Source organism: Meriones unguiculatus, chromosome 14, assembly GCF_030254825.1.
Source record: "Meriones unguiculatus strain TT.TT164.6M chromosome 14, Bangor_MerUng_6.1, whole genome shotgun sequence".
NCBI classification, from domain to species: domain Eukaryota; kingdom Metazoa; phylum Chordata; class Mammalia; order Rodentia; family Muridae; genus Meriones; species Meriones unguiculatus.
This window is the reverse complement of record NC_083361.1, coordinates 27,441,257-27,456,226: the sequence shown is the minus strand read 5'-3', so window position 1 is coordinate 27,456,226 and position 14,970 is coordinate 27,441,257. Positions and strand designations below refer to the sequence as shown.

Sequence of the window (14,970 nt, the reverse complement as noted above, 5' to 3'; positions counted from 1 at the left end):
CTGGAAGATGACAGTCAGCACAGTGTTGTGCGACTCTGTTACTCTGAAGATGATGCGGATAAACAAACCCACCACCATCCAATTTGGCAAGCCAGTGAGTTTTTATTGAGGTGGCTTACAGAAGTATGGGTGGGGGGTTACTGACAGGAGCAGGGGTGACCCCCAGCACGGGTGGCAGCTCAGGAGATCTACAACCGTGGCGCTCTCTGCACAACCTGCAGGCATCTCGGCAGGACAGGTGCTCATCTGGTCTGTCCTCAGCCGACCTTATTGCTCACGAAATCTGGGGGAGGGAAGGGCCTGGTGCACCTGGTCATTTCAGGGACTTCCTGAGGTTTCTGAATTGTTTACATCCTGAATCTTAACAAGCCTCCCTCAGAAATTTTCCCGAGTCTTTCTCAGGAAAGCTTAAGAACTTTCTAAGTCTTAACGAGTCTCTAAGGAAATAACTGTACAATACGAGGAGTCTCTGAGCCAGGAGCCATGTACACATAGACAGTAGTGTGTCTGAATATTGCAGGCAGTGGACCACAGCACCTGGCGTGGACTCAGTCCTCAGCAAAGCCACACAGCACCATCGCCCTCATTGCTAGAAGTTGCCCAGGAATCTTGGTTGGAGCCGTGCCTGGTACCCAGGTACTCAGACTCTGTTAATGAAGGGGAGCAACTGACTAAGGGAATAAACACATAAATGCATGCACGTGTCCATGCAGGCACCTTTAAAGGGTTCAGTGGAAGCATGTGTGACTGACCCTTGTCCAAGTCAAGATGGGACATTAGCACGAAATGTTACTTGTTGAAAATCAGCACAAGGGTTTCATTTTTCTAAGTGCTACGTGAATGAAAGTGGAAGGAGCTACAGGAATTGGAGGGAGAGGTCAGTTCTGTGGACTAGCAGGAAAAGCACATTTTGTGTTTGTCTAGTCTATGATGGGGTTGCAGATTTTAAACTGTATTAGCCCTTTGTCCCCTCAGCAATGAAAACAGGAGAACAGCCCTTTCCCCAAGGCCCAAGGTCTCTAGGCACCATCATTCAGATACATGTTGGTAAATGTTCAACCAGCTTTCCAGGAAAAAAAAAAAAAGTTATGTGTAGGAACAAGTCTATAAATTTATTATAAGTTTCCTAACATAAAAGCTATGTAGCATACATTTCACAAGCAATAATAAAACCTCCACTCCTCCACATAGTAAATTCTGTGCAGACAGTTGATTTAGAGTGAGTGCTTTTGCTGGTTTCTGTTGGGTTCATTTAGTTTATGCTGCAGTGGATTGGACTATTAGAATTTCCCCCTAAATCTAGTCATCCTTCCCCAATAAATGCATGGCTGTAGCCTAGTGTGCAATCCCAATACTTGGCATTCCTGCTCAGGCAGGAAGATCTTGCTTGTGGCTAGCCTGGCTATACAATAAGACCCCATCTTGTAAAAAGTTCCATGTAGGGACTGGGAAGATGGCTCAGCCAGTAAAGTGACAGAAGGACAGAAACCCATGTAACAAAGCTGGATACAGTGGTGTGTGTTTGTAATCCCAGTGATGGAGAGGTGGAGAGATCACTGGTCAGCCTAGGGCTCATTGGCTAGCCAGCCTAGCCTAGTAGGTGAGCTCCAGGCCTGTGAGAGACCCTATCACAAAACAAAAAACAAAAACCTAGCTGGCAAGATAGCTCAGGGTAAGGGTGCTTGCCACCAAGCCTGAAGACCCAAGTTCAATCCCTAGAACACACATGGTGGAAAGAGAGAACTGGTTTCATCAAGTTCCCATCAAGTGTCCTCTGACCTCCACGTAAGTCTACATCATCTCTATGCGTGTGCACACACACACATACAAATCCCTGGGATATAGCTCCATAAGGAAGCATTTGCCTGGGATGTGCAAGGCCCTCAGTTTGACCCCCAGGACTATAACCAAAGAAATGGAATAGCTAACCCCTTGTTTTTCACCTCTGCTTCTGACAATCCTGAAACTGCCACCTCTTTCAGCTTCAGCACCAAGTGTGTCAGAACATAACTGTTCACCCGTGCTGCACCTGACAACAGCTTTCAAGTCCTGGGAGTAGGTGTTCCTCTTCCTGAGATATTATTCACAATATAGTGACTGCAGACGTGACTCACTCTTTTGTTTAATCCGCCTTGACGTTTCCTCCATCACTTCCTAAGGTGTAGATGAACAAAAGAAGAAATCAATCACAGATGAAGAAGATTCCTCCCTATGCAGAGCTTTCCAATCTCCAAGGTGTCAGGAGCCCTGGATGTCTAATGGGAAGAGACCGACTTCTGTTATATTGATTTAAAAATGTAAATAAACCTCGAGTATAATAATAGCAAAATGTTACATCGAGAGCATGTGTTACCTTTCTTTCAAAGCATACAATAATCTCCTCTAATCATAGCAATTCTTCTTTCTTTCTCGTTTCGGGTTCTCATGGCCAATCATGGTTAAAATACGTTAAATGGAAAATTGCAGAGAAGAACAATTTATACATTTTAAACTGCATGGTCTTCTACGCAGCATGGTGAGATCACATGCCGTTGTTTGCTGTCCTGCCCAGAGTCCTACCATCTGTTGACCTACTGTGCCCACACTTTGTGCACTGCCTACTCCCTAGACACTTAGCTTTCTAAGTCATCAGATCGACGGTCATGGTGTTATAGTGCTTTTTAATGGGTTTCAGTATTGTCTGTGATTCTGGGCTTCTGCTGGAAGTCTTGAAATGTAAACCTTAACCCCCAACCCCCTCATAGATGAGGGGCAGCAAGCACTGTAACACTTAGTGTTTTAGCTGGTTTAACTGACTTCCTAAACAGTTAGTGTCTGAGAGGTAGTACAGCTAGCTCAAGACCACACCTTATCCCCAGGGAAGGGAAAATCTCTTTAGGTTAAGAGTGTGCACTTCTCACTGTGCCCTCCTAGACGAACAGGCTTAGTTAACAAAGGCTACCTCTTTCCTGAACTTGGGGAGGGGAATATTGATGCTAATGTGTCCTCCTTGCTTACCCTAATCACGATATTTAATGACTTCTGTAGTAACTGTACATTTCACAATTATTTCCCTTACACCAAGGAGAAAGAACTACAGACAGACAGACGGATAGACAGAGAGGCAGAGAGACAGATTGGTTGTATATAGCTGTAGCAGAGGACATTAAGGAGAGATTTCCTAGGGCAACCATCCACTGATTTACCCTAAGGTAATTCCCTCCTCACCCCTGACCTCACCTCCTCAGAGACCTTCTAGACTTGCCTAACAGGTTTGGTTGAGCTGCCTACCTTTCCTCCCCTCTGATGCCACTAGCACAAAGGAGCACAATTCCTCCCTGCAAATGGGCCAGACTTTATCAGCAAAGCAAATGTTTGTTGAGAAATTTGACCAGTACAAGCTCCTCCTGGCTCCAGCCTCCTCCTCCACTGTTTCTTTTTTATTTAAGCAATATCCCTTTCACACAGATGGGGTGGGGAGGGTGGAACAGCCTGTCTGCCCTGCTCCAGGGCTGACTCACAGCCGGACTGTGGTAAGTAGACAGTGGAGCTGATAAGTAGCTGACTGCCCAGATACCCAGCTGAACCCCCCATCCTACCCCCAGCCTGCGCAGGCCACCTCTGAGCCCTTCCCAGCAGGCAAGGACAGAGACCTGGCATTTGACAGGCTGGTTGTCATTCACACCTGGCCCTTGCTCACATCCTCGAGGTCAAGAGCTTTGGCCACTGACTACCCTGTGCCCTCAGGCTCCATCTGCAGTTTCTGACAGGGCTGAGGGATCCATGTTGTCTCCAGGGGAGAAGAACTCAATGCTTAGAATCAACCCCAGGTTTCCAAAATCCCAAGCTCTGGCACATCTACTCCTCATTTCCAGTCCTCCCACACTTGGTGGGTCCCCTCCTGTCTCCCCATATTCCACTTTCTTTAAACAGGTCCCCATGTGCTTTTGCCAGCCCTGGCAGGCACACCTGTCCTCTTGTTAAGGCCTTGCTGGGTGTGACAAACTCACCCCCACCCAACTGAGGTTCCGGCCATTTGGGTCTTTTCCTTGTCTTCTGTTGTTCATTCCAAGTCAACAGTCATTGGAAATTCCCAGCGTTCCCTCCTCTGGCTTCGGCCTGGGTCCTTGGAGAAACAGAGATACTAGCTTACACTGGAGTCACCCATGCTGGCCAAAATCACAGAGATTCGACCTCTTTCTCCAAAGGAATAAGCTCTTCAGAGGGGCTGCACTGTCGTGACATTGATGATATATATTCATAATAAAATCACTTTTTCAGTTATCGCAAAATCTTGCCTGTTTTGTTTTGGGTTGTGAAACTACTACCATCACTGAGTAATGGTTAAGTCACTTTTTTTTCCACTCATTTGCTTTCTTGCTCACTTCTATAAAATATTGCTTACAGATGTTTGAGAATTTATATTAAAAGTGAATTCCAATCAAAGGCCTGTTAATTCAGTGATTTAGCCCAATTCCTTGACCCCTTTAAATAACATGTGTGCTTGGGATGGGCTGCTTTTCCTGGTGTCCTTTCCTGACATGACTGTACTGGGAAGAGATGTAGGTGTCGCTTTGTGTCACTGACAGTGGGAGCTGAGTTTGGGGGCTGTTGTAGAATACAGTCCGACTGGCTTTGAAAGAGAGTTACGATCCTGCGATCAGATGCTCTGTCTCCCGCAGGTTCTGTCAGTGACCGTTCACTCCTTCACCTCTGAGGTATCTTGTGCAGCCAGGGCAGGGAGATGGGAGAGAAAGGCAGGAGGGCAGAGCTCGTTTCAGCAAGTCGTCGGGGCGCCAGAACCTACAAGCACACAAGAGCAGCTTGGCCAACAAAGAGCCACATTAGATCGAGTGGATCTATGCTTTATTTTATTTATTTATTTTAGTATGTGTAAATATGTATGTCTGTGTGTTTGTGCACATGGATATAGTGTCTGCAGGGGCCAGAAAAGGACATTAGGTACCCTGAAACTGGAGTTAGGTAACTGTGAGTCCCCTGGTCTGAGCTGGGAACTGAACTTGGGTCTGCTGCAAGAAGAAGAAGCACTCTTCACCACCGAGACAGCTTTCCAGCCTTGGATATGTCTATTATTTTTATTTTTTTTTAGTTGTGCGTGTGTGTGTGTGTGTGTGTGTGTGTGTGTGTGTGTGTGTGTGAGAGAGAATACCCGTGGAGGACAGAAGAGGACTCCACAGAAGAGGAACTGAAGTTGCAGGGAGTTGTGAGCTCCCTGACTTGGGTGCTGGGAACTGGACCTGGGTCTTCTCAAATAGCAGCAAGTACTCTTAAGTGCTGAGCGATCTCCCTCATCATGTGAACATTGTTGGGAAGGAAATAATCTTGGTTTATTTTTCAAAGGAAAGCACAAACAAAATGAAAATATTTTTGCAAGGCATTTTTCTTCTTGTAAAAATGTCAGCTAAAATGGCCTTTAATCTCTGACAGAGGCAGTGACGGCATCTCATCCCAGTGGTGGGAGCTGAACTTCACGACATGACATTCGCATTGTCTAATCAGTACAAAGGGGAAAAGGGAGGTTCCAGAGATAGAGGCCTTTGTCAAGTTGATGTAGGTAGAAAAAAGTTTCTGGCAATATTAAGCCCAGCACGTTTTTGTGTTATCTCTTTTTTGTGTTTGTTATCAAGATTTTCTATAGTGTCCTTTTACTTTATCCATGTGTGTGTTCATGTGTGTGTGAGTATACCTGTATACGCAGGTGCACATTCACCCGTGAGCGTGTGTGCACGGAGGCCAGACGGCAGCTTTAAGTGGCATTCTCCAGATACTTCCCACCTTTTTTGGGTACAGGCTCTCTCACTGGCCTGGAACTCGCTGGACTCCCTGCTGTGCAGGGACGGGATTACAAGGGCCCACCGCTACTTGTTGCAACTTCAGTTAAATTTCTGAAATGTGTGCTCAACAATAATCGTTAAAATGTTTGCAGCGGAAAAAAACAAAGAAAAGGAAAAGAAAAAAAAAACACCAAATGCCCACCACTGTGCCCCAGGCAGTTGCTGTTTGTCATTTGTTTGCTTTTAAATGGGTTGTAGGAATCAAATTCAGATCCTTATGCAAAAGCAAGCACTTCACTGGCCAAGCTATCTCCCTGGAAGCCTTTAGTTAGGAGCTGGAGAGATGGCTCAGTGGTCAAGAGATAAGGACCTGGTTTTAGTTCCCAGCACAGACAAGATGGCTCACAGCTGTCTGTAACTCCAGTTCCAGGGATCAGCATCTTCTGGCCTCTATGGGCACAGACCTATATGCAGACAAAACACTCATTCACATAAAAATAACATTTGCGTTAAAAAAGGGGGCGGGCAGAGTCAGTAGTTCCACCAGCTCCTTTAGACAGCCTTGTTGGGCCCTTTTTATCTGAGTGTATTTTCTGTCCACACCTCTGAAAACCAATTCCCACAACAGAGATTGCTTACATTGGCCCTGTGGTTCCATGGTGGGGAGGGTGTGGTTGCAAATGAGGGCTGTTGTGGCTGAAAGATGCAACCTGGATGGAAGATAAGAAGTATGGTTTTTAAAATAAAAGCTGTATTAGCCTGAACTGTGCTGGTGGTTTTAATGCCCTCAGAGGGAGCTGGGGGGGAAGCCGCAGTTCTGAAGCACCAAGAGTAAAACACGTTTAGACTTCTAGGTCAAAAGTCGAATTCCTTCTGCAGGTGGGAACCACGGCACCTCAGAGAAACACCAAGCTCCATGTCTTCATTGACCTTCCCCATCTGAAGCTTTCTCGGAGTCTCTTATTGTTAGTCCCCACCCAAAGAAAAATAATAATAATCTTTAAAAACCTGCACCATCCAAGTTACAAATTTTTCCATCTTACTTGAGTTTGCAATCTCCTTGGCTAACAGATGGCTAGAAAAATGTGTAAGCCCAAATAAAAGGAAAGAACAGTCACACTGCTTCTTCTCTGGTAAGGGTTGCCTTTGGAAATTAACATTATGCAAATGAACCCTTTGGCTTGAAGGGGGAGCATAAGAAATGAGGGAAACAACCCAGGCCTTGAGTGTTTTAGTTTGGACAGTGTGTAAGCTTCTCTCTCTCCCTCTCTCTCTCTCTCTCTCTCTCTCTCTCTTTCTCTCGCTCTCGCTTGCTCGCTTGCTTTTAATGTTTCCTTTTAAAGAGAAAGAAGAGCAAAGGCATTCAGTAAGAAAGGGTTTACAAGTTGCTTCAGCCATGGCCAGCTGTCAGAGTCAGAGGGAGTACTGGAGTTGGCAGGAGAGGTCCTTTCAATTGACAGGAAGATGTATGGAAAGAAGAGATCCAGATTAGGGCCCCAGCCCCTCTGCTTTGCCATCTTTCTTACCTCAAGGAGTTAAAAGTGTGGGGTTGGGCGTGATCGGCCAGATGGATTTTAACAGTAACATGGCTCTTATTGTTTAGATTATCCTGTTGCAAGTACCGTGTCTCATTTACCTTTTATGGAATAAAGTGTGGAAAATTGACCACAGATGTAAGTAACCAAGAATGATGGGGAAGCTGTTGTTACCAGGCCTCTCTCCTCCCCTCTCCAACACACCCGATCCCGCAGATAAAAATAAAAAGGGAAATGTGGGGCAGGCTGAAAACTAGCTCCCCTTCACTTCTAGCCAGGCTGAGGCATCCTCAGCCCTGTGTTCTACAAGTGTGCACACCCAGGCTTGGCCCCGAGACGTGTATGCAGGCTATTGTCAGATTCCGATAGCCAGCAAGGTGCACGTGAGTGTTGGAACCGTCCTGTACCCTTGCTTTCTGCGGCAGAGACAAGGGGTGATGCGATGGGACCTGGAGAGCATGGAGAAGTTCTTGCTGGTCTTGCTTTGATTGCTGTCACAGCTGCAGGATGGCAGATTAACCAGAGGTTGGTTCTGCCTGGGCCCCAGGATGTGTTTCTGAAAGTTACAAGTGGCTAAGTACCTGGCATAGACCAGCACAGAACAGGACATGTTATGACAGGCCCACGCTCTGATTTACAGGGGCTCCCTGGGATTACGGAGGCAGAAATACCTTTGTAAAGCCTCTGGGAAAGTCATAAAGCAAGCTTTATGATGGCCTGTTGTTTTCTCCTTCTTCCTTTCCTCCTCTGTCCTCCCTTGACCAGACCAGGTGGGGTTTTACCTCTGGCTCTTCTCTGGGGCCTGGGCTGCCTCTGCCTCTGCCTGTGACTGTACCAACAATCAGTCAGGTGACTGAGTTCTGCTTCTTGTCTTTTGGAAGAAGCAAGGGTCAAAATTACCCTTGAAAACAAGCAAGGCTTGTTGTCGTCCCTGTGCCACCATAAAATGGGACCCTGCTCTGGCTACATGTAGTTTCTGTGTTGTTCACCACTCCCAGAACACACACACACACTCATACACCTCCTGTCAGGCCCATATTCCGTACTCCTCTCTAACCACGTCCTTCTCTTTGGAGCCCTAGCTCTGCCACCAGGGACCTCTGAGACATTCTTAACCCACTCCTTGCGCGCTTTTCTGGAAACCTGGGCTGCCTTCTAGCACCTGAACGCTCCCAAGCAGCAGGCTTTTTCATACATCTGCCCACGTATAAGTCTACCCAGGTCCCTCGCCCTCTGGAGTGCCTCCTCCCCACACACTGGGGTGCTTGGGGTGCACCCACACGTGACTTTTAGGAGCCACAGTGTTCTCGGCATTCATCAAAGCCTGGTTCTTAGTGTCCATGGAGCACCCGCCCTTGCTGCACGCTGAATTTGACAGTAGTCCACCTCACCACTTGGTTCCTCTTCCTTCTCTGCCTAGACCTGCCTGTGAGAGCCGCTTGGCCAGTGACACCAGCCTTCCCTGGCCACCATCCTCCATCTTTTTCTCCTTTATCTTTCTGGAGCCTTCTTTGGCCCCCTAACTAATGACCCTCCTTTCTTCAGAGCCTTGGTGTCCTCCCAGCCCACCCCGGTCGACTGTTGATTATTCAGCCACACATCACCAGGGTGATGACAAGACTGAGTGTCCTCAATTTTCCCCACTCCACCTCGATATCTGTTGTGTTCTCACTGCGAGAACTGGGCAGCCCTCATGTGAAAGAACTGGGAGATGCTCCTCCAGCCTGCTCCAGTTCTTTGGGGTGCTGAGGCTGCTAACCTGACCCCAGTACACACGCACGCATGCAGGCACACGTATACACTGAGCTTCTCAGTCAGCACCATTTCCTTCCCTTACTCACATGCCTTGAAAACTCATCCACAGCGGCCACATCTTTGCTTCCATTTCTACATGAGTTCTGGCTCCACTCCAGAAACCCATTTCTCAGCTCCCAGACCTTTCTTGGTCTTCCTGAGTTCTCCTCTGTTGCTGTCTTGCAGCTCTCTTTTCCAGTGTTGTGTGTTAGTCAGGTTCTCCTTTCTCTCTCCCTCTTGTTCCATTCCCCCGGTGGCTTTCTCTTTTTGTTTCTTCACAATTGTCACTCCCTGAAGAAGGGCATTCCAAAGGTTGCACCTGAAAGCTCAATTCTAACTCAGCACATGGAACTAGAACTGATACAGGTGGCTGGAGGCTGGCAGTCTGTGCCTGGGATCACAGTGGGAGGAAGTCCTAGGGTACAAAGAGTTTATCTGGTGGTGATGTTGGGGGGGGGTTGGGTCTGAGTCCATGGAACTTTTAGCAGAGCTTGAGTGGCAATGTTGGACATCCATATTCTCACCTGCCAGGCAGGTGTGCTGTAGCCCAGAGTGAATCCGCTATCCACAAGCTCGCTGGGCCATGGAAACTCTGTGGGTATTGGGAAGTCTTCACTTCCACTTTTAAGCCTGCTCTCCTCCCACCAAGGTGTGTCCTTGGGGAGCACCGCTTTCTCCCAGTTGTATCTCCGTTATTACTTGTGAAGTGGTACTATTCTTTCCCGAGGACGAGAGATAACGTACTAATGGGAAGATAGAGACATAATTTACTAGGCGATCAGGCTGGTATGTTGACATTTTTCTAACTATAAACTTTACATCTGCCAACTCGCCAAAAACTACTGCATGTTTGCACTGGTATGAGAGCTGAGAGAAATCCTGGAGCTGGCTCCAGATCTCAGGCCACTGAAATGCCACAACAGTGCATTTGGAGGCTCTTCATCAGTGACTTTCCATTAAGGTGTCCATGGCATTAGGCGGTAAGAGTTGTAGAGATGGGAAGGCCAGCAGGGCTCAGGTAGGTGGGAAGACTTCCTGGCATAAAAATGTCATGTGGTATAAAGTAAGTAACAAGTCACACAGGCTTTTGTGGACAGTAGTCAGGGAAGTTCAAATCAATTCCAGAGGCACCAGGGAGCCATTGAGTGTTTTTTAATGAGAACACGATGAAACAGGATTGGAAAAAGATAAGTTCCCTGATTGAAAAGGTATTTTGAAGAACTAAGGATGGAGCTCAGTTGGCAGAGTGTTTGCTAGCATTTGTAACACAAGGCCCTGGGTTCCATCCCAGTACCACGTAAAAGCAGATGAGGTGGTGTGTGCGGGTGACCCCAGTGCTGTTCAAGGTAGAGGCAGGACAGTCAGTTCAAGGTTATCCTCACCCGTGGGCGGGCTACGTGAGACTCTGTCCACAAATACAAAAACAACAACAAAACAAACCAGAGAGATATTGATTGGAGGAGAGAAGGAGGATGTTCATCAGGGAGCCTCGGGAATAAAACACTGACCTGAAGCAATGCAAGGTTAGACTGGGAAGGAGAGAAGGGGCCGTTAGACTGTCCCTACAGGGAAAAGTTATTGAGCATATCGGTGATAAATTCAAGATGAAAGCAAAAAAAAAAAAAAAAAAAAAAAAATTACTTAAAAGTGACCAGAGTTTCCACTGAAGACTGTAAGAATGAAAATGAAACTCCTAGTATGACAAACGAGCACAGTGTGAGGATCCCCACCGGGTGGACTCCGCTTGGTGTGCTCAGGTTGTCACAGTGCTACACTAGCTTTGTCCCCAGGGGCAAGACCCGTGCAGCAAGCCCACAGCTGCTGAACCAGCCGAGTGTGTGGTCTGTGCTTGCATCCCGCACCTTCGCCTTGGTTTTCTCCCACAAGGGAGGGAGGCACTCCCTCCCAGGCAGCCAGATTAGTGGAGTCCGGCTTGGCAATCAACCAAATGTCATAGTCGGAGCACCCTACATCCTCGCCTTCCACTTTGTTTGAGGCACTCTCTTGTTGTTTGCCACCCAGTGCTCCGAGCTAGCTGACCCGGGCCTTCGTCCCACTGCGAAGTGCTGGGATGGTAGATGGGCGCATCTGGTTTTATGCTGGTTCTAGGGATCTGAACTTTGGTCCCCAACTCTCACCGCAAGCACTGTTCCCACTGCCGTCTCCCCAGCCCTCTTTTCAGTATCCCTTACTAATTTATTCGTCTTCTACAAAGTACTAGGCTATAATGTCCTCTGGTGTGAGAAGCTGAAGATTCACTATGAAAGGCACAGGGTCTCTGAGAAAGGACTGGCGAGGAATGGAATGCAGGACATCCTCTGCCTGCCTCTGCCGGGCAACCTCCTGTCCATCCTGCAGAGCTCACTTCTGGGTCCCTCTGTTGCAGAAGCCGCTCTGCCTTCCTTCACCTGCAGCCTTCTAAGTCTCAGCAGAGGTTCCGATGCACTGTCAGCGCAGTCCCACGTTCAGCATCTGATGGCCAGTGAAGGAACTGACCGTCTCGGCGGCCACCCTCACTGGATAGGGGTAGTGTGAGAAGAGCCCGGGGCCATGTCTTCTCTGGGTCCACACTGCTTTGCGTGCAGCTCTGAAGGGGAAGGGAGGAAGGGCAGGGTTGGGGCCTTGTGGGCCAGGAAAAAGAAGATGTGTAAATAAGAGTGAATCTAGGGCCGGTGTGGTAGTGCAAGCTTTAATCCCAGCACTTGGGCGGCAGGGGCAGGTAGAACTCCATGAGCTCAAGGCCAGCGTGGTCTACATAACAAGTTCCAGGTAAAGCCCTTTCTCTAAAAAATAAAAAACAATGGTAGTGAATCTAGGATGGAAAGGGATTGTGGGGCTGTGGCAGGGGCTACTCTGCCTTCCGATCCCAAGGGCCCCTATGGAGAGTCACTTGATTAGAGTCTCTTTGATGGTGTGAGATGAGTGTGTTTGTCCAGTGGGGGATGGGAGCAGACGTTGGGCACCGGTTCTGCAAATTCTTCCTCTGGCCTGCACTAGTTGTCTCTTAGATTCCTTCTGTGCTCCTGTTATGGCCAGAGGACTTCAGCTTTCAGGCTTCCACTTTGCAAACGATTGGGGCCTTATTGAACCAGCTCCAGCTGGCTTTGGCTGTGGTGGTGCCTGGAAACCTTGTTGCATGAGCAGGCCTGGGGAGCTGTGCTTGGATCTAACCTTTGGACATTGTGTCATGATGTTTCGGGCTAGGCAGTTGTGGCTTTTTTGTTTTGTTTTTTAATTACACACACACCTGTCACACACACACCTTAAAATATTTAAAATAAAGTCATGATTTTTGTGATGGACACAGTCATAGTTATCTGGGGGTACACGGCACACGGTTCACAGGTTAGATACCTAGGAGACCTTATTTGACAAAGACCAGCACAGTTACATCCCAAACCTTGGTGTCAGTTCCTTTTTCTCTTTGAACAGAATATCTCCCGTTTATTGTTTGATAAGCTAACTCAGGTAAACAGTGAGTCTTGATCATATCCATCCCAACTGCCTTTTTCCACCTCCCAGGTACCCCCTCCCTTCATATCTTCTCCATTTTTTTTCTTCTTTTTTGTAACATTGAGGAGTCCAGTTAGTGCTGCCTGTTGGATGCTGGCTGGTCATGCTGACATGACTGTTCCTTCAGGGAAGAATATATTTGTAGAGCTGGGTTCATCTCTTCTTCAAATCTCTACTCAAATCCTTCTTCCATGGATTCACCTCCACAAGCCCATGATTACCACTGACACATATATTTCTGGATTGCCTTTAGCTCTTCATCCTGTCTGACATGTGGCTGCTAGTATCACACATGTGGGGTTTTCTTTTGTTTTTGTTTTTTCTTTCCATGGCTCCTCTGCTCAGGTGTAAGCTTCCTATAAGAAAACCTTTCCTGTCTGTGGTTTTGCCTAGACCAGCATCTAAAACAATTGTCAGCACACTGCCTCTGTGGTTCAATTACTATTTGGTAGACGAATGAATCCCCGTGGCCAGCTCCTCTCTCAGGAACCTGAATAAAGACACAATGTGACCTCTGATAAATGATAGGTACTGACCCTGTGGGATAGCGGGGGGTGGAGCCAGCGGCCATGTGCAGTCATATGAACTCAGAGGAAGCTGGCCACACTTAAGGGAGATGCCAAGAGGATTCCCTGAGAGAAAAACAGTTTTATTTCCTGGGGGCTTCTCTCCTTCAGACCTTGGGGGCCCTAACCACCAACTTGTCTCAGTGTCTGTTTAAAAAACACTCAATTGTGGTCTCCAGTGTGGGCCAGAAGTCCAGGTGGCCGTGGCCATGCTTTTCTGCTTCCAGTTTCATGAGCATCTGGGGAGGAGCCTTCTGCTTAGCTTGTTGGAGGTGTCAGCTCAGTTCAGTCCCTCGGAGTCTTACGAACAGGGTCCCCATGTGTTTGCTGGTGTTGGCCAGCTTCTCTTCCCACCCTTCACGGGTCGCTCCTACCCCCTGAGCAGCAGCAACAGTTTTCTGCTCTGCATGGAGTCTCCCAACTTCCTTCACTGCCTGCGGGGCAAACTGCTTGGTGATTAGGTCGGGCTTACCTAGATAATCTCCTTTGAGTAACTCAAAATCAAAACTAATTACATCTGTGAAATCTCCTTTCCCAGTAACCTACCACCGACAGGCCACAGGAGCCCAGTCTGGTCACAGCCCTGGGATTAGGGCAGGAAATTGTAAGGGGCCATTTTCAGATTCTGCCTACCACAGTATTTTTTTTTTTTTTTTAAATCTGCTTTAATTACCGGACTTGGGGAAGGGGGTTCTGTTGCTTATGACCAAATAGTAATGAGTATAAGGCTCAGAGGCGTCCGCCTTGGGGGGAGATGGATTCTAAACTTTGCCTTCCTGACCTCTCCTGAAATACCATTCTTTAGTTTCCATCTACAAAAGAGTTGAGCATGTAGAGATCTGGCCGATAAGACCATCTGCCAGGCTTCACGTGCCAAAAATAATGAACATGGCCCCTTGCCTCTAAACTCTCTTGCAGAAAACTTAACAAGCAAACAAAACCCATGTCTCTGGGCTATGGCTGTAGGGTTGTAGAGTAATTGTCTAGCACACATGTAATCTGGCACCACAGAACAGGCAGCAATTCCAGCATGTAGGAGGTGGAGGCAGGAGAATCACAAATTCAAGGTCATCCTCGGCTAAAATCCTGTCTTGAAAAGAAAGAAATTCCTTAAGGATCACCACCCAAGTGGGGTCATGGGTGGTCCTGAGTCTTATCCCGTGATTTAATGAAGGGGCCAAGAGCTACCTGGCAAACCTACATAGAAAACAGGGGGGTATAAGCCGTCAGAGGCCTCTAGGTCCTGCTCAGAAGGAGTGACGTTGGTTAATCAATGCCGTGAGGCTGAAAAGCTATTGCATGTAAGTATGTATTTGTCCTGAGCGTAAGATCAGGAAAGGAGTCTATTGAGTTAAAAAATGTAAAAGAAAAATACAAGCTAGAGTACGCTGTGTTTCCTGCAGACAGAGGTCAGAGAGGGATTTCAGAAGCGTTTCATGACTCAGAGAGGTCACGGACCAAATCTTCTGAGCAAGGCGGCATGGCGCAGAAACGGTACGCCTGTGCTTTTTGCCTCCTGCTGCCTGCCATCCACTCTTTCTGCCCGCAGTGTTCTGGGAAATCAGAGATGTGGAACTGCTAAACAATATACTGCCTAGCTTCAAAACATGCGTGATCATAGCAGAGTCAAAAAATGGCGTCTGGTAATGGAGAGGAGCAGAGAAAGTTGCCTCAGGAAGAAAGGTCCTGGCAGGTTCAAAGATTTTAACATTACCAAATCAGAGAGACTTGGGACTGGAGAGACTTCCCTGCTGCCGCCACCTCCAGCCCTGCTAGTGTGTGTAGAGC

General features: G+C 47.6%; 1 protein-coding gene and 1 long non-coding RNA gene across 2 annotated transcripts in view; one reads left to right on the top strand and one right to left on the bottom strand.

The window, feature by feature from the left end:
- Parva (parvin alpha) overlaps positions 1 to 14,970 on the top strand; it is a 137,266-nt gene that overhangs the window by 54,827 nt on the left and 67,469 nt on the right. The gene's annotated exons all lie outside the window — the stretch shown is intronic.
- On the bottom strand, positions 166 to 9,384 carry LOC132647181 (uncharacterized). Its single transcript, XR_009585489.1, has 3 exons — positions 9,151 to 9,384; positions 3,990 to 4,105; positions 166 to 2,154 (listed from the first exon to the last, which is right to left on the bottom strand). It is a non-coding gene; the product is annotated as an uncharacterized LOC132647181 (long non-coding RNA).